Genomic DNA, 27,140 nt, shown 5'->3' with positions numbered 1-27,140 from the left:
GAGATTTAACTAATCCTTTTTTTAAAGTGATAAAATATATATACAGATATTAAAACTAAAAAGAGACAACAAGAAGTGGAGGAATTTTAGCTAAAAAAAAAACTCACTTATTTGGAAAGGTATCCAATCTTATTTTACTACAAAGAAAGTGCTAAAAATATGTTAAGTCCTACCTCCAATTCTGATATCAGCCACAATAGAAATGTCTCCTAAAATGCAAATTTTAAATAATAGCTCTAAGAGAACAGAAAGTTTCTTCCTCATGCAAATGAATTTTGCTCTTGAAAAGAGAGAGTGAACTGCAGAGAGGAGACCATGATACCAGAGCCTCATCCACTTGAGGGCAGGCAACTCTGACCCCAGCATTTGGACATTTTCCAGAAGTTTTCACTCCTAAAGTGTAGGCAGTTCCAATCAACAGCTTAAAGGGATTTTTTTTTTTAACTTGAAAGTTATCCCAATCTTTATCTGGAAGAGTAAACACATGAAAATAACATGGAGATTATGGAAAGAAATAAGGTAGGGAGCTAGCTCTACCAGGCACTAAAACATATTATAAAGCAAGCTTGGCCAACCAGTGGCCCACGGGCTGCACGTGGCTCAGAATGGTTTTGAATGCAGCCCACAAACAAATTTGTAAACTTTCTTAAAACATCATGTTTTTTTTGCTTATTTCTTTTAGTTTATCATCTATCATTAGTATATTTTATGTGTGGCCCAAGACAATTCTTCTTCCAATGTGACCCAGGGAAACCTAAAGTTTGGACACTCCTGTATATAAAGCAATACTAATTAAAACTTGGTGGCACTGGTATAAGAACTCAATTGACAAAACTCTCAATGAAAGATAATAACCTATACATGAATTCTAGTATGTGTAAAATACATGTTAAAAGTTGTATCACAAGTCAGTTGGGAAGAAAAGATCATCCCATAAATTGTAATGAGCTGAATAGCTAACAATTGAAAAAAAAATCAACTCATATCTTTACTTTGCAGCATAAATAGAAACTAAATTGTAGAATATTTAAAGAGATGAAAAAGAAAAAAGTCAAGCTTTAGATGAACTGAAAGAAAATAGAATTAAATATTTTTCAAGCCTCTGGAAAAATATGAGTTTCTAAGCTTGGAAACAATAGAAGATATAAAAACTTGACAACATAAGAACAACATAATTTTGAAAGTTAAAGTAAAAAGGCAACCCTGTGATCTCAGATCTTTGGGAAGCCCAGGCAGGAGGACTGCTTAAGGCCAGAGTTTGAGACCAGCCTGGGCGACAAAACAAAACCCTGCCTCTAAAAAAATTAAAAACAAAAGACAATAACAACAACAACAGAAATAGATAAAATAAAAAGGCAAACAGTAACCTAGCAAATACAGTCACTTATGGAAAGGGACTAATAAATCTAAATGAATTAGATACATAGATAAAAAAGTATTAAGACTCTAACAGATAAGTGAGCAAAGGGCATGTCCCTACTTTAAAAAAAATTACCTGAAGTTGTGATTTTAAAAAGAAACAAATAAAACAAAGACACATCATTTTAGCCCACTAAATTGACAGAATTAAAAAGGGATGATAATAAAATAGCAGGTATGGAGAAATTGATACATTGTGCATTTCTAGTGCCATTTCACATTTTAGAAAGCAAGAAATTTGATGACACATGTCAATAAAGAAAAATAAATGTATACCTTCTATCCAGGGGTCCCTTTTCTGGAAATGGAGAAAATAAAAGTTATGCAAAAAGCCTTATGCACTAGGAAAGTCATTGAATATTACTTATGACTATGAAAGAATTGAATTATAAGCTGGATGTGGTGGCTCATGCCTGTAATCCCAGCCACTTGGAAGACTGAGGAAGGAGAATTGCTTGAACCCAGGAGGCAGAGGTTGCAGTGAGCCAAGATCACATCACTGCATACCAGTCTGGGAGACAGAGTGAGATTCCGTCTTAAAAAAAAAAAAAAGTATTATGTAAAAATTGAGAATTGGTTCAGTAAAGCGTAGAAAGAGACCAATGGTCATTTGGAACAACAACAACAACAAAAAGAATGAATGATTGAAACCTACATAACATGGAATATTATTCCATGAAAAAGAAATTAATATATAAATTGAATGACCAAGCAGTGTAGCTATTGTTTGGTAAGGTCGGGGGCGGGGGTGGGGGTTGCTCCACTGATAACAGCATCCCTTGCATTGGAGAATTTCTTTCCAACTTTGTGTAATCCTGGTGGGGACGTAGGTCACGGTGGCCTACCCTCATCTCTCCCAACAGGTAAGCTTATGGCCCGGGTTGACTGGTGACAATGCAACACTGCCCTGTGCATGGTAATTGGCCAAAGGAGGGATACATTTTCCGTGATTGACTAATTTGAGTCTTTTCCCAAAATTCTCCAAACTAAGGGTATACAGAAGCTCTGTCTTCTTTTTGGATGACCTCGGGCTGTTGGCGGCTGTACCCCCTGCTGGTTAGTTTCAGAAGTGCTGAAGGAGAGGATGGAGGCAACATAGAAAAAGAAGCCGAATTAATGAGAGAAAAGACAGATCTGAGGACATTCTCTGGACTTCTGGATACAGCCCTACCTAAAGCCCGTGTATTTCCTGCTTACATGAGCATTTCTGACACATGGTTTGATATGTTTAAGCAGATATGAGTTAGGATTCAGTCTTCAGTATTTGTGCACACACTCATGCAGAAACAATTTCTGTACAATATTTTTGGTGACCAGAGTACTCTTAAAAATTTAGATCAGACATGTCATCGCCATGTTTAAAAATCTTACAATAGCTTCAAATTGCTCTTAGACCAAAAGATAATCTCCTTACTGTGTCCTGTGATGTCCCCTTCTCTCTCTCTCTCTCTCTCTCTCTCTCTCTGTCTCTCTCTCTCTCTCTCTCTCTCTCTCACACACACACACACACACACACACACACATACATATGCATACACACCCCTCTCCCTCCCTCTTTTCCTTCCATGCTCCTCTGGCTCATTTGCTCTGTCTAAATGGCCACCTTTCTGTTCCTCAAACAAACAAAGTTTATTCCTATCCTGGGTATCTGCACTTGCTTTCCCAGGCGTGAAAAATGCTGACTCAGACCTTCATAAGTCTGATTCTTTCTTTTTGTTTTTTGTTTGTTTGTTTGTTTTTGGACATGGAGGCTTGCTCAGTTGCCCAGGCTGGAGTACAGAAATTCTCCTGCCTCAGCCTCCCAAGTAGCTGGGACTACAGGTGTGTACAACTACACCGGGCTAACTTTTTGTTTGTTTTTTTGAGACAGAGTGTTGCTCTTTCACCCAGGCTAGAGTGCAGTGGTGTGATCTCGGCTCACTGCAACCTCCACCTCCTAGGTTCAAGTGATGCTCATGCCTCAGCCTCTTGAGTAGCTGGACTACAGGCACCCGCCATCATGCCCAGCTAATTTTTGCATTTTTGTAGAGATGAGGTTTTGCCATGTTGGGCCAGGCTGGTTTCGAACTCCTGACCTCAGGTGATCCTCCCGCCTCAGCCTCCCGACGTGCTGGGATTACAGGTGTGAGCCACTGCACTCGACAGATTCTTTCTTGTCCAGCAGGTCTCATGTCAAGCGACCCCTCTGTGAGGCCTTCCCTGACTACGCACTCCACATTACTCCCCTTTATTTACTTCCCCTTACTTATTTCCATCATAAATTGTCTTACTTATTTGCTTGTTTATTATCTGCCTTCTGTTTTAGAATGAAGGAAACATTTAGAATAAAGACTTGTATGTACACTAAGAATACAGCTAGGAAACAATAAGCATTTGAGAAAAGATTGAAAGAAAATACATAGATTTATAACACTGGGGTGATGGGGATGGATAATGTCTTAATTTCCTTCATCTTTCTTCATTATCCAAATTTTCTGTGGTGTGTTTATACTGTTTGGTAATTAATTAAGACACAGATAGAAAGAAATCATATGCTTTTCAGAATCCACTAAACTTTCTGGCATTTTAATAAAGAATTTTTAGTCTTAATTTTCAGAAACTGTTAACAACAGGTTTTGCCAGCAACCTCCCTCATAAAAATCTCTTGTTTAAAAAAGAAGGGGGAAGAAAACAGAAAAAAGCAAAAGAGAACTGAAAAGGAACATTGGTATGGTCGTTCGTTAGAGTCCTCCTAATCACTAAGGATCATTTGTTAAAGCTGCCGAAGCACAAAATATAACTGTGGTGGGCTTCTATACATAAACGTCAGCGCACATCAAGACCTATCCATGACCAGACACAACAACAGAAGTTCTTAGAATTATCTGGCCCAATGCCACAGCCAAGTGCATGATGAACAGAGTCTGCAACCCCGTAGTGAATTGAGAATAAAAGGCCTTTGGTCTACATGTTCTGCGATCTTTATCATTTCAGTGGTATTTACTTTTTCTTTTTAAATTTAACACTCCATGTTATGGTTTGAATGTTTGTGTCTCTCAAAAATTTATGTTGAATCTTAATCCCCAATGTAACAAGCGATGAGACCTTTGACAAGTGATTAGGCCATGAGGGCTCCACCCCCATGGATCGAATTCATTCCCATATAAAAGGTCTTGAGGGAGTAAATTCATCTCTATTCATCATTCTGCCTTGTGAAGACACAGCATTCATCCACTCCTGAGGACACAGCAACAAGGCGCCACCTTGGAAGCAGAGAGTGAGTGTTTACCAGGCACTGAATCTGTTAGCACCTTGATCTGGGACTTCTCAGCCTCCAGAGTTTGAGAAATTTCAACTATTTATACATTACCCAGTCTGTAGTACTTTGTTACAGCATCAAGAATGAACTAAGACACTCCATAAAAGTTTTCCCAGTCTGAGGTGCTCACATTTGTGTCTTTAACTCCATGGTGATCTACTTCCTGGAAATCACATTTCTCTCTTTCCAGGCCCTCTCCTAACCCTGTCATACACATGGACCTTGGCCTTCTCAGAGATCCCAAAATCACCCTCTCTGGTTTATTTGAGTTTCACATGTTTTTCAACTACCTAGTCTCACCTTGATGGATAACATCGTTTACTTTTTCTATAAACAGTCATTGAGTGCCTACGTGTAGTAGATTCTAGACATTAACAAGGGATGCGTCTCTTCATAGAGCCTATAGTTTACTAAAAGAACTAAGCAAAACCAAGTGAACAAACAAAATCAACAGAAATTTTGGCAAGTTGTCTGAAGGAAACAAATAGGATTGCCTGTGAGGATGATTAGGGAAGGTCCTCTGAAAAGGTAAGTTGAGATCTGAAGCATGAGGAAGGACAGTCTGGGGCAGGAAAAAGCACAGCTTATTTGAAGGCTTATACAGCTGGAGTGTCATAAGCAAGGAGCTAAGTGGCATGAAAAAAGATGAGTGTCGTTGGAAAATGCCAGATCAAGCATGGCCTTATAGGTCCTGGTGAGGAGGTCAGCTTTTATTTAAGTGCAATTTGAAGCAATGGAAAAGCTTTACTCTGAAAAACAATATATATAATTTGCTTTTAATTTTGTTTTACTCTACTTTAAAGTTTTACTTTACTTATCAGTTCTCAAAATAAATGAATGGATTCCTAAGAGTCATTTCCATATAAACTTTATAATGAGTTTGTCAATATCCATAAAATAACTGGGTGGGATTTTGATTGGAATCGTATAAATCTATAGATCAAGTTGGGAAAAGCTGACATCTTGACAATATTGCATACTCCTATCTATGAATATTGAATATCTCTATCTCTCCAGTTAGTTGTGTCCTTGATATCTTTTATTAGAGTTTTGTAGTTTTTCTTACCCTACAACCACGTTATAATCACTAACAAAGTCCAACTTTGCAGTAATCACTAATGAATTTCTTTTTTTAAAGACTCTTTGGGATTTTCTACACGAACAGTCATTTAATATCCTTCAAAGTTTTTTTTTAAGTACATCATTATTAAGTCATGAATTTAAACATTTTGATCTGGTTCAATCTCTTATAATTATTTTTATCAAAACTTAAATTATCCTTCTTGGGCCAGTGGGATTCTCCTTAAGTGGCCTCTAAGTCCTTTTGACATGACCTCAGTAGGCTTGAATTGCTTCACTACTAACTGGTATGACAAGATATTCCAGGCTAGTCTTTCACAGTTCTTGCCCCAGACCTGTAGTCAGCTTATTCTCCAAGTTGCCCTAATTTCTTTTATTGGAAAATTGTATTTAGAAGTCACCATTCTGGATGTTATTTTAAAATCATCCTTGCTTTTATGTGAAGAATGGGATAAAAGAGAGCTGAGTGGAATTGGAGAAACTGGTTAGAAGGCAGTGAATGTTACCCCCAGTGAGAGACAATGGCAATCTGAACTGAGTTATTGACAAAGGAATTGGAGTGAAGTGGGCCAATTTGAAGTATATATTCATGTCATGGCCAAGGAACTTGCTGTTCGGTTAGATGTGGGAGAATGAAAGAATAGAAAAACTTGAGGACAACTTTTAAGTTTTTGGGGAAGACAGATGGAGCATATCATTGTCAGAATAATGACTCTTCTGGGATAGATATGAAGTGGACTATTAAATCCCTATTTCAAAATTCTAGTAGCTTAATTGTGTTTTAAATACATTGTACAACTACTGTTTCCAAAAATCCCACATACTTTGTAACTGTTTATATTACTTTGTTTACTCTTCCAGTTCTTGTTGACTAAATCTGCAATTTAGCAGTTGCAAGCAATATGCTTATGCAGTCTAAGGGTCTACATTTTTCCATGTAGATAATTTAAAATATTGCCTTAAAAAGTACTCAATATACAATAAAAACATTCGACATACGATACTTTAATTACTTTGGGGTATTTGAGTTGCTTCCAATTTTAAATTATCATATCTTAGTTAAGACTCAGTTATAAGCAACAGTAAGTGATTTAAGTTACTTTAAGTTGAAAAAAGTGATTTATTGTAAAGATAGAGGGGTATGCCCTGGGGTCAAGGAGAAGGAAACCAGTTGGGCATCTGGAAGGAGACAGAAAGGTGTTAGCCTTTTCTTTGCTTCTTATCTGTTTCTCTTGATAAATCTGTTTCATTTGTCTTTCTCTTACCCTAATTACCTCTTTTTGTAGGGGAGTAGGGTTACCCCATAGTCTGAGATTATTTTACCACCCTGATTACATGCAAAGACTAGCCTGCAATTCTCTGTTCTAGTTCCGCATTCCAGTTTTGCGTTAGACCCATTTCTGGTTAAATTGTAGATCAGGAGGTGGGATTACCCAATACAAACATGGCTGCCAGGGACTCACACCCTGGATTAAGAGTAGGAGGAGTTCTAGAGAAGAGAGGATGGCTCATGGATTGGGCTGACCCCTAAAAGATGTCTCTATATTTTGAATAATGTTACTATAAATGGGTTTGCAGAAGTGACTTTTTTTCTTCATCCTTGGAGTATGTTCATCAAGGCGAAATGACTGGGTCTCAGAGTTGGAACAGTTTCATGACTTACTCCCTATGCCAGCTGGGCTGTGTTGATGACACAAAAGGAAATAAGGGAGTTAGGAAATACTGGTCTGGCAACTCTCAGGAAACTCTTCCTTATCTCCATGATTTGCCTTTTAAATCACTGCCTCTTCCACTTTCAGTAAGTACTAGAAAGAATATACCCTCTTCACTTTTTTTTTTTTTTTGGTTCCTTCAGTAATGTTTATTGAACAGAGAAAATGAGAGGACAATCCAATCCAATGCTCATGCAGTGACATCACATCTTTAACGGAATTATGAAGTTGCAATTAATTTCTTCTCACAAACAACCCATGCCCTCTTATTTCCTTACTGGTCCCATTTTTCAATCCTTGTAAGCACTTTTCTGGTCTTTGCCATCCTCTTTCTAATTTCTCCCCTCAGACTGAGGATCTGAAAACTTCCCTTTCAAAGTACAATACTAAGAAATACTTATCAGCATGAACTATTAATTTCTGTGAGTATATGATAACTTTCAAGGATATTGATTACCTAAGTACTCACTTTTTTTTTTTTTCACAATAGTACATGGTTCTTTTTCAGTCAGGTCTAGAATTTTAATCTCTCCTGGGATTCCCTAACTCATGAATTTGAGAATTGGACAGGAGTCAGTACAAGAGCACAGGAAGTGGGAGGAAGAGTGGAGAGAGGCAAGTCCAAGGATTTCCCAGGCCACCGATGTCCAGGATGACATGGGTCAGTAGACCCTGAGAGACGCCATGTGTAGGCAGATAGGGAGTGAGATGTCAGCCAGTTGAAAAGACGGGAAGCATCCAACTAACCTAAAGGAAATCACAAAGTATGACTCTGAGCAGGACAACTAGCTACTGAAACTAAGGGTCCTGACTGGCCGAGGAGGCAAAAGCGGCATGGAGTCCGGGTGTCAAAATGGGGTCCAAGAGGTAAATAAACCTGGTCCAGCCAATGGACCAGACAAATAGGCAGAAAGGTTTGATCCCATAAATTGAGGGAAGTACTTGACATGAGTTTTCAATACATTGCAGTGCCAAAAAATTGACCCTTTTCTTACTCTATTGTAATTTCCCCATGTTGCTTTATTTAAAATCGTGTAATTCACAAAGGCAATGTCAGAGCCTGACTCTTGGTTCTAAGTCTCGTCCTTCTGTCTTGTTTTTAAATGCAAGTGAAGAGGGCTGACATAGTCTGGCAGGCATGTTCTTGTCCACAGCAAGACAGAACTCTGCATGTACCATTGTCTGAGGCTGCAGTGTCCTCTGGAGAGTCACACAGTCCTTAAATTTGAGTTTTTCCACAGTTATAATGGGGAATGAAGAAGTCCTATCTTTATATCATTCATTGTTTTACACATCCCAACCTAATTTTAAGGGTACAGAGGGAATGGCAGCTGGTTTCTGAGTTTGTAGGAAAAAGTACTAAGAGCAAATAAGTAGTTGGGAAATTGTCTTGACATTTATGGAATGAACAAGGCATTATTGCATAATAGAGGGGCTTATAACTGTTCTGGGAACACTATTTCAGTGTGTTAGAGATGGTTGGTCATTTATTTTAAAGAATTCAAAGAATAGCAAAAGCCACTCTAGCAGTTTCAGGGGAATGGCTATGGGCAAAAATCAGAGAAGAGGAGGGAGGGGAAATGTGTGAGGGCTATTAAGCAGCTGTCTGTGAAGGAACATTTAGTTTAAAATAAGATAAACATTCATCGTGCTGTAAAAAAGCAAACAAACAAACATTTTTGGCAACATTTTCATCCCCACTGCCTTACCTTGGTGTTTTCAGACTTTATTAGAGTGTACGTAGTATTGAAAAACAATGTGAAGCTCTGATAGATTATGGTTTTATCCCATTTGTCAGCATTGAGGGAAGTATTTGGCAAGTGTTTTCAATACATTATAATTTTTAAAAATGCTTTTTTCTTCACTGTATTGCAACTCCTTCCATGTTGCTCTATTTAAAATGTACAGTTCATAATAGCTTAGGACTTACTGTAATCAATACGGTCAAATTTCTCATTTGACACAGAACTGCGTGTACTTCTGTCTGTGTGACTGGCCCCCTCTGATTACTTAATTCTTAATAAATATTAAGTTATGTGTTTGCTTTCATGTTCTTGACTAGAAATTACATGACTGGGCACACTATGAAATTTTGTACCTTTTTGGCTAATGTGCTTTTTGTAATAATAAATGAAAATAGACTTATTGTCAAATACTTTCTTCAATTCAAAGTAGAGAGAAAGGAATTCCAGGATCTTGACAGCACTAGGGAAATGTGACTCTGTAATGGAATTGTGTCTAATGAAATCTCCAGAACCAACTGAAGAATGTTCTTCTTACATAAACTCCAGAATTGGAAGAATTCTTTTAAAAAGGAATATCTCAAGTGAGACGTTATTAGCAATGTTAACAATTATTTCAATTATCCCAGGTTATGCATGGCAACTTGAATCTATTAAAAGGAATAATTTGGACTCTGAATTAACTAGATAGGATTATAATTTTTCAAAGCAGTGAACTCCAACTTGTATTTAGTAGGATTTTTTTTACTGTGTTCCTGACCTAGTTTCAGACATGGACTTGCAAACCCCAGGTCCCTAGGAGAGTAGGAAGAAAAGTTACTCACTTATATTCTGCAATTTATTACACTAATTTATGGTCCTTCAAGTCTGGGCAGGGGATGGGCTGTTGTTTTACAGAAGAACCTTTTTGTCCTTTGTTGGGGACATTTCCAGCAATTTAACAATTGACTCTAATAGAATCTTATGAATAAAACTAATGAAAACATGAAGAAATGAACTCCGGAGACGAAACATACAGTAGCTTATTGTTCATTCTCTGGAGAATAGAAATACCTTCTCTAACAAGGTACAATGGTGCAAACAGGAACTAACACTCGGGTTTCAATGCACAAGGCACTCAGGGTCAGGAGACGGCCAATACTGCTGACCCTAGTCAGGTCGGTATGAACAGACTCGAGAAACTGGATAAGCAAAACAGTAACTGTGCTTTAGCTTTTGGATGTGTTCGTACGATTATTTAAATCATTTTAAGAGAGAACAAATGATCAAATCTAGTTCTTTATCCTTTGACCCATCTCAATGCTTTTTTGTTTTTTCGTTTTTTTTTTTTTTTTTAAGGGGTCTATGTACAATAAGCAATGCTTTCTCCTCTTTCTCCAGGGTTGGTCCTTATTTTGATTACTCCCTTGGATCTTAGGGAGCACATGGCTAATATAAAAAGGAAGGATTATATAACTGAAATGCCAAGATGGCTTTTAATAACCAAATTCTTCAATACATCAAGCCTCTTACTGGAGTTGCAAACACAGAGACACGCAGACAGGACTAATTGCTTCACTTGCCTGGATCTCAGTGTCCTCACTTATCCAATGAGGGGTATATGGGATCAGCACTTACCCAAGTCTGTTACCCACGCCACTGGTAGTATAGGAGATGACCGTAGGTGATAGGACAATAGCTTTAAGTTATGTATTTATTTTACTGCTATTAAATTTGTGACATTTTTGGTTTGTTCTTTGTTTTTTGAGCCAGAGTCTTGCTTTGTCTCCCAGGCTGGAGTGCAGTGGCCCAATCTCGGCTCACTTGCAACCTCCGCCTTCTGAGTTCAAGAGAACCTACTGCCTCAGCCTCCTGAGTAGCTGGGATTACAGGCACCCAACACCACACCCAGCTAATTTTTGTATTTTTAGTAGAGAAGAGGTTTCACCATGTTGGCCAGGCTGGTCTCAAACTCCTCACCTCAAGTGATCCACCTGCCTTGGCCTCCAAAAGTGCTGGGATTACAGGCATGCACCACTGTGCCTGGCCCAACATTTCTGAAGATTACTGTTTAGTAATAAAGTGAGTTTTTAGTGCTTTCTTTTTTTAAAAGCCAATCAAATAAGGGAAATTTTTAAATGATATAAGAATGACAAAATAGCGACATGTTATTTTCTAATGAGAATATTCGGGAAACACTAGACAAGATAATCCCTAAGGTATATTTTAGCTTTAAGTCTAAAGTGTCTATAATTTTTAAAGCCTTTTTTCCTCCAAACTTTACTCAATTCATCTCAATAGAGAAGCCGTAATTAAATAAAACAGATGAATGTTAAACAGTAGAAGTAGAAAGAAAGAAAAGCTAAGTGCTTGGATAATTCTTAGACTTGAAAATCACTCAAGAATTAAAATTGGGCCAGACATGGCGTCTCATGCCTGTAATCCCAGCACTTTGGGAGGATCACTGAGGTCAGGAGTTAGAGGCCAGCCTGGGCAACATAGTGAAATACTGTCTCTATTAAAAATACAAAAATTAGCCAGGCATAGTGGTGTGTGCCTCTAGTCCCAGCTTCTCAGGAGGCTTAGGTGGGAGAATCGCTTGACTAAGCGATTCTATGACTAAGGTCAGCAGTATTGGCCGTCTCCTGACCCTGAGCCCGGGAGGTGGACGTTGCAGTGAGCTAAGATCACACCACTGCACCCTAGCCTGGGTGACAGAGCAATATTCTGTCTCACAAAAAAAAGAATTAAAACTGAATACCTTTTTTCTTACATAGGATTTTCACGCAATTGTCCAAACAACTTCATGCAACACTTTCATCAAAGCCTTTAAAAAATTCCCATTTTGAATTATAAATTCTGTAAATATGCCGCAAATGTTTATATTATGATCAACACTGGTGTTCTAAAGGAGCCGTAAATTCCATTGTGATTGTCCTTTAGCTGCTTGTTGGGATGGTGGCACTCACAAGAAAGATAATAATATACACGCTAATTTTATTTCTTGAATGCCCAGCAACAGCCTTGCACTTCATAAACTTTACCTTATGTAATCCTCACAACAACCCTACAGATGTATTAGTTCCCTATTTGCAGGTTAAGAAACTGCAACTCCTTGAGTTTCCTAAGTTGCTATTACTCAAGGGTTCAGAGCTCATCTGTGGTGAGCATTTTAAAAAACACTACATAAATCTGTCTCATTTCTAAGCACATGCTTTTTGAACAACATAAAAGTTTTATGTATGAGGTTTAAAGAAACATCCCTCTCTCTCTCTACATAGGAAATAAAGAGGACTTTGGACTTGACCAAGAAAAGCTTTTGGAAGAACTCAAATTCTTGAAGAGTCAGTCAGAGACATAGGCTGAAGAAGTAACTACAGGGCAGGTCATTTCAAAGAAATAAGTGGCTGCCCTAGGTATCTGTCATCTCATCTTAACAGCTGATGCCAGTCCCAGGGGTCCCTGGATTGAGGCTCTTCCTCGCCTCTGCAGATCACCACTCCTGCCAGGGCAAAAACTGGCTTCTTTCCTTCCTGCCGTGGCTTTTTCTTCCCCACCAGCTTATCTGTTTGTATTCCTAGCTAGGAGCCTGCCCTCTCACTGCCCACTCCATCAGCTGCTAACTTTCAGTAGACAGTAACCACGCTATTTGCCAAGGTAAAACGTCACCCCCAATCTGCCCTCCCCTTTTACCATCAAGGAGTGCCCTTTAGGATGCTCTTAAGAACTCAAAGGAAAACCAGCTATTCATTCCTTTTCTTTGAGAAGTCTCTATGTCATCCCAAAACAATGTGTGGAGATCTGAAGTTAATCTGAGCTAAGATGATATCTGGATGTGAGGTTGGCCCTCTTGAAAATTTTATTTCAAATTTTCAAAATTATTTCTGAAAATAAAATGATCGACCCTCTGATCCTTGCAAGAAAAGAAGGTTTTACATATACTAAGTGTTTGTTTTTAAATAACTACACCCAAAAAAGCATCTTATCAAGTGAGGAAATAAAACTGAAAATATCTGTGGTATTTGGAAAGCAGTCTCAGTCAGAAGGATGCTAAGGTGAGAAGGAAGCTACCTGTAAGCATACATTGTTTAAAACACAATGGTTTCAGTTATAGACAGCTGACAGGTGCTGAGAGCAGTTGCACAAGGCAAAGAGCCTAGCAAAGAAAACATGGGTGTAAGCCCTGGGCTGAAACTCACTACCAATTATCTCTTATCAGCTCCTTTCTCACTCATAGGTGAAGCCTGAAAGGAGTTGCAGCCATAAGGGACCTCTCCAAGGCCTCCGCCCCCCAGTATATGGATTGATGTTTTTATAGCTCAAAAATGGCCAAATATCAGGAATAGCAATCTGTACCTTTCCTCCTCTTGATAGGAGGTGGGATGCGCACTTTTGGATTTTTCTAGGTCTCTGCCTCAGTCACTTTGCTCACTTTGCCTAATCCACACTGCATGTCTGCATGTGGATTGTCCCTTTGCAGGGCCAGCCTCACATCCAGACATCATCTTAGCTCAGATTGACCCCTGAGCTTCAGCCTGGGCAGATGCTTTGCTCTTTGGCCCCGTCCTTGTGCAATCTGCTTTGGAGAGAGTTTTAACTTTAGAAGGATCTTCTCCAGAGAAAAGTAGGGGACAGGATGTTCTTTAGGGAATTCCCAGCACTGAACAGGCTCTGGCGCCCAGAGGGTCACTTAGTATACATATACACACCAAAGCACCGATGCCCTCGCTCCTAGTACATACTGCACACTGACATTGACATTTCTTTCTTTTCTTTTCTTTGTTTTTTTTGAGACAGAGTCTGGCTTTGTTGCCCAGGATACCTCCCAGGCTCAAACGATTCTCCTGAGTAGCTGGGATTACAGGCATGTGCCACCACACCAGGCTAATTTTTGTATTTTTAGTAGAGACGAGGTTTCACCATGTTGGTGAGGCTGGTCTCGAACTCCTGATCTCAGGTGATCTGCCTGCCTTGGCCTCCCAAAGTGCTGGCATTACAGGCATGAGCCACCAGGCCCAGTCACATTGACATTTTCTATTTTATTTTATTTTTTAATGCATGTGGGTACTCGCTAAATTTATTTCATCATCTGTGAATCGGCTATGATCTACAGCTTGAAAATCACTGCTCCATGGGGAAGATGTAGGGGAAAGCCTTCGGGATAAATTCTTTGTACAAATGAAAACTTATTAAAGTAAGCTCCACTGGAAGCTCACTTTCCTGCATGCCATGACCTGGTCATCTGGTTGTATCTCACCCCTTTTGTCAGGACCATGACCCAGCGTTCTGTGACCGAGGGGGCTGGACGGTAGCTTTCCACCCTTATCCTTGCTGTGCTTAAGCCTCCACTCCCCAGCTCCACCCCAGGCTTTCTTGTCCCTTGGAAATGTACGTGTGTTGTGATATGAAACTGTAGTTTCAGAGGCTCAACAGTTTGCCATTTTAATGAGTCCACGTTTTAATCCAATTTTGAACATTCAAGATGTATTTAGCACAGTTTAGCTTAACAAATAACACCACACACAACAAGTGAAACCAAGTACCACACTCACATCAATTATAAAAACGATTGAGATTGAGAAATGGCAAAATTATACTTCCTAGTATAATATTTTTCAATGTCTATACTATTCCCTGAGATTAAAACCAAGTCAGAATTTGTCTTCATAGCTTTTATTATAGATTGTGTTATTTATTTGTGGTATTTAGTCACAGTCTCCTCTGCTAGAGGAATTCAGTGAGAACAGAGATTTTTTCACTCACTCTTCAGAAACAAGCACACTACTTGGTACACAGTAGTTTTCAATAATTATTTGTGAAATGTATAAAGAATTCCCTTTAAGAAGACATCTGTGGCTGGGCGCAGTGGCTCACACCTATAATCCCAGCACTTTGGGAGGCTGAGGTAGGTGGATTACCTGTGGTCAGCAGTTCGAAACCAGTCTGGCCAACATGGCAAACCCCCATCTCTACTAAAAATACAAAAATTAACTGGGCATGGTGGCACGTGCCTGTAATCCCAGCTACTTGGGAGGCTGAGGCAGGAGAATTGCTTGAATCCAGGAGATGGAGGTTGCAGATAGCCGAGACTGCACCACTGCACTCCAGCCTGAGTGTGACAGAGTGAGACTCCGTCTAAAAAAAAAAAAAAAGAAAAGAAAAAGAAAGATGAAAGAAGACATCTGTAAGCTATTTTCTTTTTCCCTACAAAGGCTTTGAACTTTCATGTCTTACAAACTAGAATATTGAATGTGGATTTGACATTGAATCTAAAAATGCACACAGGGCCCTTGCAAGTTTGGGTTATCTTTAAAATTCCGATTGGAGGCCGGGTGCGGTGGCTCATGCCTGTAATCCCAGCACTTTGGGAGGCCGAGGCGGGTGGATCACGAGGTCAAGAGATCGAGACCATCCTGGTCAACATGGTGAAACCCCGTCTCTACTAAAAATACAAAAAATTAGCTGGGCATGGTGGCGCGTTCCTGTAATCCCAGCTACTCAGGAGGCTGAGGCAGGAGAATTGCCTGAACCCAGGAGGCCGAGGTTGCGGTGAGCCGAGATCGCGCCATTGCACTCCAGCCTGGGTAACAAGAGCGAAACTCCGTCTCAAAAAAAAAAAAAAAAAAAAAAAAAAATTCCGATTGGACCCAAGCTTCAATTGTCACTTTCTAATTACGATAGCTGTCATCTATTGCAAACCTCACAATAACTCTAGGAAGTGGGTGCTATTATTAGTCTCCATTTCACAGAAAAGGAAATTGAGGCCCAGAAAGGTTTAATCTCTATCTCTTAAGGCAATGCCATTTTGACTTTATGAAACATCTTGTTATCCTTAAAAAAAGTTTTTTTCTCCGTATTCTTCTGAGAGTCTTTTGTGCAAAAGGAGCGTGAAGAAATGGCATGGAGAGGAATGACTTTAAAATCAAGTTATTCTGGCCGGGCATGGTGGCTCATGCCTGTAATCCTAGCACTTTGGGAGGCCGAGGTGAGTGGATCACCTGGTCAGGAGTTCAAGACCAGCCTGGCCAACATGGCAAAACCCTGTCTCTACTAAAAACACAAAAAAATTAGCCGGGCATGGTGGCACATGCCTGTAATCCCAGCTACACGGGAGACTGAGGCATGAGAAGTGCTTGAACCCAGGAGACTGAAGTTGTAGTGAGTCGAGATGGTACCACTGTATTCCAGCCTGGGCAACAGAGGGAAACGCTGTCTCAAAAAATAAATAAATTGATTAAATAAAATCAAGTTATTATAAAAGAAAATATGTAATGTTACAATAGACTGGCTCCTTAAAGATGTTTATACACATTTTGAACATGCCATTAAAAAAATGTGTCCTTTTGGCTGGGTTCAATGGCTCACGCCTGTAATCCCAGCACTTTGGGGGCCAAGGCAGGTGGATCACTTGAGGTCAGGAGTTTGAGACCAGCCTGGCCAACATGGTGAAACCCTGTCTCTACTGAAAATGCAAAAATTAGCCAGATGTGGCGACGCATGCCTGTAGTCCCAGCTACTTGGGAGGCTGAGGCAAGAGAATCACTTGTACCCAGGAGGTCAAAGTTGCAGTGAGCTGAGATCACACCACTGCACTCTAGCCTGTGTGACAGACGCCATCTAAAAAAAAGAAAAAGAGAAAGAACTGATGTTAAGAGAGAACTTTAAGGACCAGGCTAAAGCTGCCCTTGCCAACACCTAGGTATCAGTGAAGGTCAATTGTTGGTTCTTCCACTTTCCTTCCACTCCTTCTCTTCCCTTGTCCAACTCCACCTCTGACCTTAGGAACTACACTGGCATTCTATCTGCTTGCTCACAATGGAAAGGTGCCCATAACTAACAAAGTATTAGCTGATAACATTAAGGCAACGGTCTCCTTAATTTCCTCTCCTAGCTAGCATAACTAGGGCTTGGACAGCTGCTGGGGATGCCATGGTGGTCCAGCCACCAGGAGGAGCAAACCCATGGAATCATGTATAGGTATAAAAATCAAAGAGGAAAATCACGCAGATGACGAATGATCCTTTGGTGGCCAACTCTGATCTTTTATGAAGAAGCAGTTAGGGAACAAAGTGAAAAATACATTTTAGGGTCACTGAAATTGATTATTTTGCAATGCTAAGGAATGATGGAAAAAGGATTATACAACATAATGAGGGGGACCTGTTACTGGCCTTCCCACACTCGCTCACTCTGATCTGGGGTCATTCTTACCTGTCTGGTCTAGTGATTTCATACAGACAAAATATATATATATATATATATATATATATATACACACACAAACATGTTAAGCAGAAATTGCAAAAACCAGAGTTCCTTTCTTTCCATGTCATGCAAAAAAATTTTCTTTTCATTCGTTTTAGAAAAAGATAACAAAATGGCAATATAAACATCATGATTTTTTAATAAAACATGTAAATATTGTAAGTAACAAAATTTCTTCATTTTTGCTCATTAACTCCCACACACATGGTGCAAATAGGGTTTTATTTATAGTGTACATACATTTTCTGCAGAAATATTTAACAGTAAATAAATCCACCCACTTGAACAAAAATCTGTAGTTTTATCTGTTTATTAAAATTTACTATATACGTTACCAGATCCTTTAATTTACAAATTCTCCACCAGTTAATTTATTATTCTTCTTTCCAGGAATGAAGGCTCCTACAGGACATTAGATATTTTGCTTAACTTTTGGACTTGTGCTGCCAGGGGATTTTACTTGTGAACTAAACTTTGTGCACAACTGAACCAAACAGAGCATTTAAAACCACAGTGAATTCAAAATAGCAAAGACATGGAATCAAGCTAAATGCCCGTCAAGGGTGGAGTAGATAAAGAAAATCTGGTACATATACACCATGGAATACTACACAGCCATAAAAGAGAATAAGATCATATCCTTTGCAGCAACATGGATGGAGCTGGAGATCATTATCCTAAATGAATTAATGCAGGAAGAGAAATGTAAATACACCGTGTTCTCACCTGTAAGTGGGAATTAAACATTGAGTGCACATGGACATAAAGAAAGGAATAATTGATACTAGAGTCTACTTGAGGATGGAGGGTGGGAGGAGGGTGAGGATCGAAAAACTACCTATTGGGTGCTATGGTTATGACCTGGGAGATGAAATAATCTGTACACCAAACTCCTGTGACACACAAGTTATCTACATAATAAACCTGCACATGTACCCCTGAACCTAAACGAAGGTTGGAAAGAACAAACAAATGTAACAAACAAAACTACAGTGACTTTGGGTTCTCCCTTGCTTTCATGTGGCATCAGCTTTGGCCACGCCACCAGTTTCTCCCCTTGGGATGAGAGACCATCCGTCTCCACCTTGTCCAGACACTCTCCTGCCTTCGCTCCTGACCTCACGTTCTCCTGGCACCCTTCCTACTTCTTCAGCCATTCCTTCTGAGGCTGTCTTCTGGCTTCTCCTCTGCAACGCAGTCTTTAAATATTGGGATTTTCCAGGCTTCGATCCAGGGTCCTCATTTCTTTTCTCACAATATCCTCTCCCTAGGGCAGATAAGTTATTCTCGTCATTTTAGTGACTTCCTAACCCTCCCCTCTAGGCTCACATACCCCAAATATTCACTCTACTTACCAAACTGCCTACCTGCCATTTCTCTTGTTTTACTGAAAGTGTCAGATGCTGGTGGAAATGATCACAGAAGCATCATAGAGCAAGACCGTCCTTAAAAATTCAAACTTTTCTCTGCCAGTGTTTGTGGGAAGAGATAATGTCAATAACTGTGTTAGCCAAGGCTGCTCCTGTTGAATTATCAGTAAAAATAAAGAAGTCATTTGATCTGACAAAATGAGCAACAAAAGAGTTTTATCATCATGAAACTGATTCTGATAAAATGTTCAAACATTTGAGATTCTCTCAGAGTTGGATATCCCTTCCTGGTTTATGAAAAACGGATTTTAAGAAACTACCTGGCTAGAATTCCTTCCATTTTGTTAATTTGGTAGGCAGTTTAAAATATCAAATAGTGTTGAATTAGCCAGTCATTCAAATGTTTTGAAAAGAGTGTGCAGTGAGTGACATTATAGAACTAGAAAGCAAAATTTTATAATATTTCTTTAGTTATTTATTACTTTATTTATCTACACAAAATGTATGCAAATTATTATCTACCATAATGGCAAAGATAAACAGATTATGTTGTTGTTGTTGTTGTTGTTGCTGTTGAGCTGGAGTCTTGCTCTGTCACCCAGGCTTGAGTGCAGTGGTGCAATCTCAGCTCACTGCAATCTCTGCCTCGCATATTCCCCAATTCTCCTGCCTCAGCCTCCCGAGTAGCTGGGATTACAGGCATGTGCCACTATGCCCAGCTAATTTTTTTATTTTTAGTAGGGATGGGATTCCACCATGTTGGCCAGGCTGGTCTCGAACTCCTGGCCTCAGGTGATCCACCCGCCTGGGCCCCCCAGAGTGCTGGGATTACAGGTGTGAGCCACTGTGTCCACCTTAGAAATATTTATTGATTTAATTAATTATATGTGTATCTTTGGCTGTAGCATCATATATAAGGGTTCTCTAGAAGGACAGGACTAATAGGATACATGTATATATGAAGGGGAGTTTATTAAGGGGTATTGACTCCCATGATCACAAGGTGAAGCCCCACTACAGGCCGTCTGCAAGCTGGGGAGTAAGGAAGCCAGTCTGAGTCCCAAAACCTCAAAAGTAGGGAAGCGAGCAGTGCAGCCTTCAGTCTGTGGCCCAAGGTCCCAGATCCCCTGGTAAACCACTGGTATAAATCCAAGAGTCCAAAAGTGGAAGAACTTGGAGTCTGATGTTCGAGGGCAGGAAGCATCCAGCACAGGAGAAAGATGAAGATCGGAAAACTCAGCACTTCAACTTCTCGCACCTTCTGCCTGCTTGAGTCTAGCCGCACTGGCAGCTGACTGGATGGTGCCCACCCACATTGAGAATGGGTCTGCCTCTCCCAGTCCACTGACTCAAATGTTAATCTCCTTTAGCAACACCCTCACAGACATAACCAGGGACAATAATTTGTATCCTTCAATCCAATCAAGTTGACACTTAGTATTAACCATCACATATGATATTAGCATGTTTCAACTGATCGAAAAGGAAATAGCTCGGATATAGAATCAGGTCTAAGGAGAGCTAGGCAGAGTGACCAAGCAGACCCTGTCAGAGCCCCTCAGTTTTTCTTTTAAATGCAATAATCCCCATAGCAGAAGTAGTGTTTTTGCCTGAGTGTGTGCGGTAGCAGGGAGACAAGGACTCATTAAGATGCAAAGTTACCAACCTAGGAGCAAATATGCCCATATTATAAACAGAAACTGAGTAGAACTGACACAAGAAGGGTTGAATAGCAAAACCAGGGTGTTTACATCATCCATGACCTCTGGGCAAAATAGGAAATTTTTTTAAGATTATACCAAAACTGGATGTTATAAACATCCTCTCTACTTCGATGAGAGCTTGCAGGGACAGCACAACACAGAGCAAAGGATCAAGTGAGAAAGAGAGAGAGAGAGAAAGAAAAAATTTCCTGATTAACAGGTGGCGGCTGCAGGCACTTGCAGCATGTGTATTGACAGAGGGAACACTTGCCTTCTGCTCCACACTCATGCATAGCTGGCTTACGACAGAAACACAGTTGACGAAGGTTCTGTTCTTAAAGGCAGCGCTTTGGGCAACTGCAGATGGGGAAGGAAAATTAATGCAGAGCCTTCATGCAAAGAAATGACCATTTTGATGGTGACAGGCATGGATGAAGAAACAGCATGGAGCCAAAAAAAGATCCTTAATGAAAAATAACTAGGGAAAGTAGATCCTGAGAGGCCAGCACAGACTCGGTGACCTCTGTGAAATCTGGCTAAGCATAAATGAAATCCTCAGTGAGGAGAGATGAAAGGTTAACACCAGAACTGCTCTGTACATTTTTATATGCTTAGTAGATATACATTTTGATTCAGTTAACTATTTGGTTAACTCTATATTGTTATTTGTCAGAGAATGGATTCAATCAGTCTGAACCTATTTTTGAGGTGTATGTAAAGCTCTGAGTTAAAAGAAAATTAGAGGCTTTGTTAAAGAAACAACACCGTCCTTCATGAACCCCACTGCCAACTGCAACCACGACTCCAGAGTGGACAGACCACCTTGGAGAGTGGTGAAAACTAGTAAGCAGCACCTTTTCAGGAACAGAGATGTGAGGAGGTTTATTCCTGCCTCCTCACACTTATTTTACTTCATACTTGTAAGAATTGAGGTTCATGAACATGACAGCTTCCGATTATACAGTGAGAGGTTGAATAAATAAGGAAAAGGACAAATAGAAGGTTCTTACTTTACCATCTGACGTAGTTTGGAAGTTTGTCCCCTCCAGATCTCATGTTGGAATGTGATCCCCAGTGCTGAAGGTGGGCCTCGTGGGAGGTGTTTGGGTCATGGGGGAGGATCCCTCATGAATGGCTTGGTGTCCCCCTCACAGTAATAAGTGAGTTCATGCAAGATCTGATTGTTAAAGAGTCTGGGGTCCCTCCTACGTCTTGCCTCCTTTTGCCATGTGACACACACACCTACTCCCACTTCACCTTCCACCATGAATGGAAGCTTCCTGAGACCCTCAGCAGAAGCAATGCTGGTGCCATGCTTGTACAGACTGCAGAACTGTGGCCAAATGAAACTCTTTTCTACACAAATTACCCAGCTTCAGGTATACCTTTATAGCAACGCAAAATGGACTAACACAGAAAATTTGTACTGAGGAATGGGGTGTTGCTGTAAAGATACATGAAGATGTGGAAGCAGCTTTGGAAATGGGTAATGGCAGAATTTGGAAAAGTTTGGATGGTTCAGAAGAAGACAGGAAGGTTTGGAACTTCTTAGAGACTGGTTAAATGATTGTGACCAAAATACTGATAGAAACATGGTCGGTGAAAGCAAGCTGAGGAGGTCTCAGATGGAGATGAGTAAGTTATTGGGAAATGGAGCAAAGGTCACCCTTGTTACACCCTAGCAAAGAACTTGACTGCATTGTGTCTATATCCTAGGGCTCTGTGAAAGGTTGAACTTAAGAGTGATGACCCAGGATATCTGGTGGAGGAAATTTCTCAGCAGCAAAACATCCAAAATGCTGTGTGGCTGCTTCCAAAACCCACCATCAGAGATGGGAGAAAATAAATAACTTAAAGGTGGCACTTTTAAAAGGGAAGCAGAGCATAAACATTTGGAAAAATCACAACCTGGCCATGTAATAGAGAAGGAAAAAGCATTTCAGGACCGAAATACAAGTAGGCTAAGGAGCAACCACTTGCAAGACAGATTTGCCTGATTAAAAGGGAGTCAAGTGCTTATCTCCAAGACAATGGGAAAAGGGCCTGGAAGGCATTTTGGAAATCTCTGAGGTAGTCCCTTTCATCACAGAGGAGGCCTAAAAGGAAAGAATGGCTCCAGGGGCCAGGCCCATGGCTCCTTGCCCTGTGCAGCCTTGGAACACTGCTCCCACCATTCCCACTGGGACACAAAGCTTCTCAGGCACAGCTTGGGCTGTTACTTTGAAGAATGCACGTTGACCAGGTATGGTCAACTTGCACTGTAATCTCAGCACTTTGGGAGGCCGAGGCGGGTGGATCACGAGGTCAAGAGATAGAGACCATCCTGGTCAACATGGTGAAACCCCATCTCTACTAAAAATACAAAAAATTAGCTGGGCACGGTGGCGAGTGCCTGTAATCCCAGCTACTCAGGAGGCTGAGGCAGGAGAATTGCCTGAACCCAGGAGGCGGAGGTTGCGGTGAGCCGAGATCACGCCATTGTACTCCAGCCTGGGTAACAAGAGCGAAACTCCGTCTCAAAAAAAAAAAAAAAAATTAGCTGGGTGTGGTGGCACATGCCTGTAGTCCCAGCTACTCAGGAGGCTGAGGCAGGAGAATTGCCTGAATCCGGGAGGCAGAGGCTGCAGTGAGCCAAGATCATGCCACTGCACTCCAGCCTGGTGACAGAGCAAGACTTCATATCAAAAAAAAAAAAAAAAAAAAAAGGAAAGAAAGAAGAAAGAAGACTGCAAGTCATTGTAAGCCTTGGCAACTTCTAAGTAGTATTAAGCCAGCAGGTGCAGAGAATGTAATAGTCAAGGAGACTTGTCAGTTTCCACCTAGATTTCAGAGGATGTATGGGAAAGCCTGAGTGCCCAAGCAGAAGCCTGCCATAGAGGCAGAGCCTCACAGAGAGGCTCTACTTCCCCTTGTTCCTTTCTGCCATGTGATGCGGCTGGTCCCTCTTTGCCTTCTGCCATGAGAGGAAGCTTCCTGAGGACCTCACCAGAAGTGATATTGGCTCTGTGCATTTACAGCCTGCAGGACTGTGAGCCAAATACTTTTTTCTTTATCAATTGCCCAGCCTCAGGTATTCCTTTATGGCAATGCAAAATGCACTAACACATCATCTTTTTGACTTTTGTCTTTCACCTTTTCAAAGCATAGATGGTCCTCAATTTACAATGGTTTGACTTATGAGATTCTGTCTTTATGATGGTGTGAAAGGGAAATGCATTTGGTAAAAACCTTACTTTTTTTTTTTAGTTTACACTGGTAAGAAAGGTATAGGCTTTGTGTTAGATTATTTTGCCTAACTGCAGACTAATGTAAGTGCTCTGAGTGCATTTAAAGTAGGTTAGACTAGGCTGTGATGTTCAGTACGTTGGGTGTATTAAATGCATAACAATGCATATCCTGTCAACAGACTTAGGATATTTTCAATTTAGTATGGGTTTATCAGGATATAACCCCATTGTACATAAATCCCTAAAACTGTGTTTTGTGTTTGTCCCTAAAAGCCAGGCTGCAATCTCCCAAGACCACTGGCAGCCCTTGCTGGGGATGATATGCAACGTATTAACACCTTTACTCCAAGGGAGTGATGAGCGAGCTGAGAGTTAGGAAAACGGATTCATGATCTGTACTAGCAACTAGCTGGAATGACCTTGTTCAAGTCTTCTGATTTTTTCATTTCATTTCATAGACCAGTTCTGCTGACAGCACTCTCCCCTCAGACCCAGGGCCCTCTCTAACTTGGCTGTGCCTAGTCCCACTCTCTTTAACTCTGCCTGGAGAAGCTCTCCATAGGTTGGACCCATAAACTCACCTGGGCTGGGACCTCTTTCCAAGAAAGCCCCTGTCAGCTTGCAAAGGATCTAAGACATTTCTCTACTTCCATCCCTTCCCTAATCCCCCTTACTTACCTATCATTCCAATGCCTTCCAGGCCAAGTCAAATCCTGATTTCCCCAAGAAACATCCCCAGAGTCTCACAGAATCTTTTCTCTGTCCTCCAGGGTGATTTATATGCATGTCTCTTTCTCCTGCTCCTCCTTGATTAGGGAGTCCTCAAAGGAGGGGTCAAATCTCCTTTGCCACAGCCCCTAGCATTTTGCTCTGTTGAGTCTGTTGAACAAAATAATTGCTTCAAACAAAATAATTCTTACTAAGCTTTTATTAAATAAATGTCATTGGGATACGTGTAGAAAATTTCTGATTAGGTTATTGAATACACACACAACATATCCTAAGTGTTTTTTAAATGCCTTTATTGAGATATAATTTACGTACCATACAACTCATTATGTAAAACGTACAATTCAATGCTTTCAGTATATTCACAGGGTTGTGCAACCATCACCACAATTCAATTTTGGAATCTCTTTGTCTCTCCAAAAACAAACCCTGTACCCATGATTCCCCATTTCCACCTATCACCCAGCCCCTGGCAACTACTCATCTACCTTCTGTCTCTACAGATTTGCCTATGCTGGGCATAAAAATAGACTCATACAAGATGCGATTTTTTATGATCTAAGTTTTGTTTTGTTTTGTTTTTAAAGAATAAGGCCCATACTGGCTGAATGATCTAAGTTTTATGCTATAAAAATATTCAAAAATTTTTCTTTTCGAAAGGTTGGCTCCTTTAAATAAGCCTCTGGCAAAATCCATTCCAGAAGTGAGAAATCATTAATCAGGCAGGAGGAACACTGAATGACCTTTTTAAGGTTATTTGTATTTTAGCAGGGAATAATCACAACATTGCACAAATAAATGACTCTTATTTAAGAGGAAGACACTTGGGCAACTGTAAAACACAGTCATGGGAACAGTTGTCCCCTCCTAAAGCTGACTCTTGCTCTGGCGTCTTCTGCTCCTCCCAATCCTCCAGCTAACCTGATGGAGAAATTGTCAAGCTCTTGGAAAAGGCCAAAATTCACTATGTACCTTCTCACTAATAGGATGAGGCTGAGGTTTTTTTTTTTTTTTTTGAGATGGAGTCTCACTCTGTGGCCCAGGCTAGAGTGCAGTGGTGCAATATCAGCTCACTGAAACCTCTGCCTCCTGAGTTCAAGTGATTCTCCTGCCTTGACCTCCTGAGTAGCTAGGATTACAGGTACCCACCACGGCACCCAGCTAATTTTTTGTATTTTTAGTAGAGATGGGGTTTCACCATCTTGGCCAGGCTGGTGTTGAACTCCTGACTTTGTGATCCCCCTACCTCAGCCTCCCAAAGTGCTGGGATTACAGGTGTGAGCCACTGTGTGAGGCTGAGTTTTTAAAAATAACTCTTGAAAGTTTCCTGAGAGGTAAACCCATCCTCTTTAAGAAATAACTATAAATTTTTATCACCAATGTCATAATTCTAAGATGCACATGTTTTCACACTTAAATGTTCCTCAAATTGGGATGCATCTTACAGTTGCTGCTGGCCTGGTGACAGTCAAGAAGGAGGTGCTGAGGAGGGATCCAAGATGGTCGATTAGGAGCAGCTCAGGATTGCAGCTCCCAGTAAAAGCGTGGAGGGTGAGTGGACATCACATTTCCAGATGGATTTTTATTGCCCACAGACCAAGAGATTCCCAAGCGGAGGAGCCCCACGGGTCACCAGCGTGGCTGATTTTGCCAGCGCGGCTGTTTTGGCCGGTGCAGCTGTTTTGCCAGTGCCCCATGGTGGCAGTTCTCCATACAAAATACACGGGTCTGGGTACCATTTTAGCTGGCGATTGGAGTTCTGGGAAGGCAGAGTCGCTCATTCATCTGATTAAAAAGGGGACTGAAACAGGGAGCCAGGCCAGGAGATTCCTGGGCAAAAAAGTGCCACGAATCTCAGCACCACTGTTTTAGCCGTGGTAGTGGGTCACTGCACAGGAAATCACATAGACCCTGGCGCCTGTTCAACAGGCGACTGGAACACCTGGGAGAGAGTCGACCGTTCAACTAAAAAAAAGGCTCTGAGGCAGGGAGCGAGGTGATCAGGCTCGGCTGGTCCCACCCCCACAAAAAAACAGCAATTGGAGACGCTATGGGTTGAGAGTTTCACAGCAAGCACAGCTGAACCCGGGAAGGTCCAGCTCTGTGGGGGAGGGGCGTCCGCCATTACCGAGGCACTCCACCGCTACTGAGGTAGTCCGCCATTGCTGAGGCAGCCCGCCATTGCCAAGGCAACCCGCCATTACAGAGAGAGTCCTCCATTACAGAGGTGGGCTACCATTGCCGAGGCAGTTCTAACTACATCCATATAAACAGGACTGCAGGGAAGTTCAGTGAAGCAAAGCCTCTGCAGGCAGACGGTGACTAGGCTGCCTCCTCGCTGGGCAGGGAAGCCCTGAAAAAAAGGCAGCAGCACAACGGAAACTCATAAATAAAGGCCTAACTCCCTGGGATAGAGCACCTAGGAAAAAAGGGGTTTATGAGTTCTGCTGCAGCAGACTTAAATGTACCTGCCCAGCAGCTCTAAATGAACAACGGAGCTCACAGCTCAGCACTTGAGCTCCTATAAAAGACAGACTGTCTCCTCAAGCAGCTCCCTGACCCCCATATATCCAAAGAGTCACCTCATAAAGGAGAGCTCAGACTGACATTTGATGG

General features: G+C 41.0%; 1 pseudogene; it reads right to left on the bottom strand.

Annotated features, from left to right (window-relative positions):
* The window catches only part of LOC105714579 (small ribosomal subunit protein eS1-like), a 39,524-nt pseudogene extending 12,875 nt beyond the window's left edge, over positions 1 to 26,649 (bottom strand).
* Between the last annotated feature and the right edge of the window lie 491 nt (positions 26,650 to 27,140).

This window comes from Aotus nancymaae, unplaced genomic scaffold (genome assembly GCF_030222135.1).
Source record: "Aotus nancymaae isolate 86718 unplaced genomic scaffold, 86718_ANA_hifiasm-v0.15.2.pri h1tg000033l, whole genome shotgun sequence".
In the NCBI taxonomy this organism is placed as follows: domain Eukaryota; kingdom Metazoa; phylum Chordata; class Mammalia; order Primates; family Aotidae; genus Aotus; species Aotus nancymaae.
Note: the sequence above shows the minus strand (reverse complement) of the source record. Positions and strands in the feature narration are given on the sequence as shown.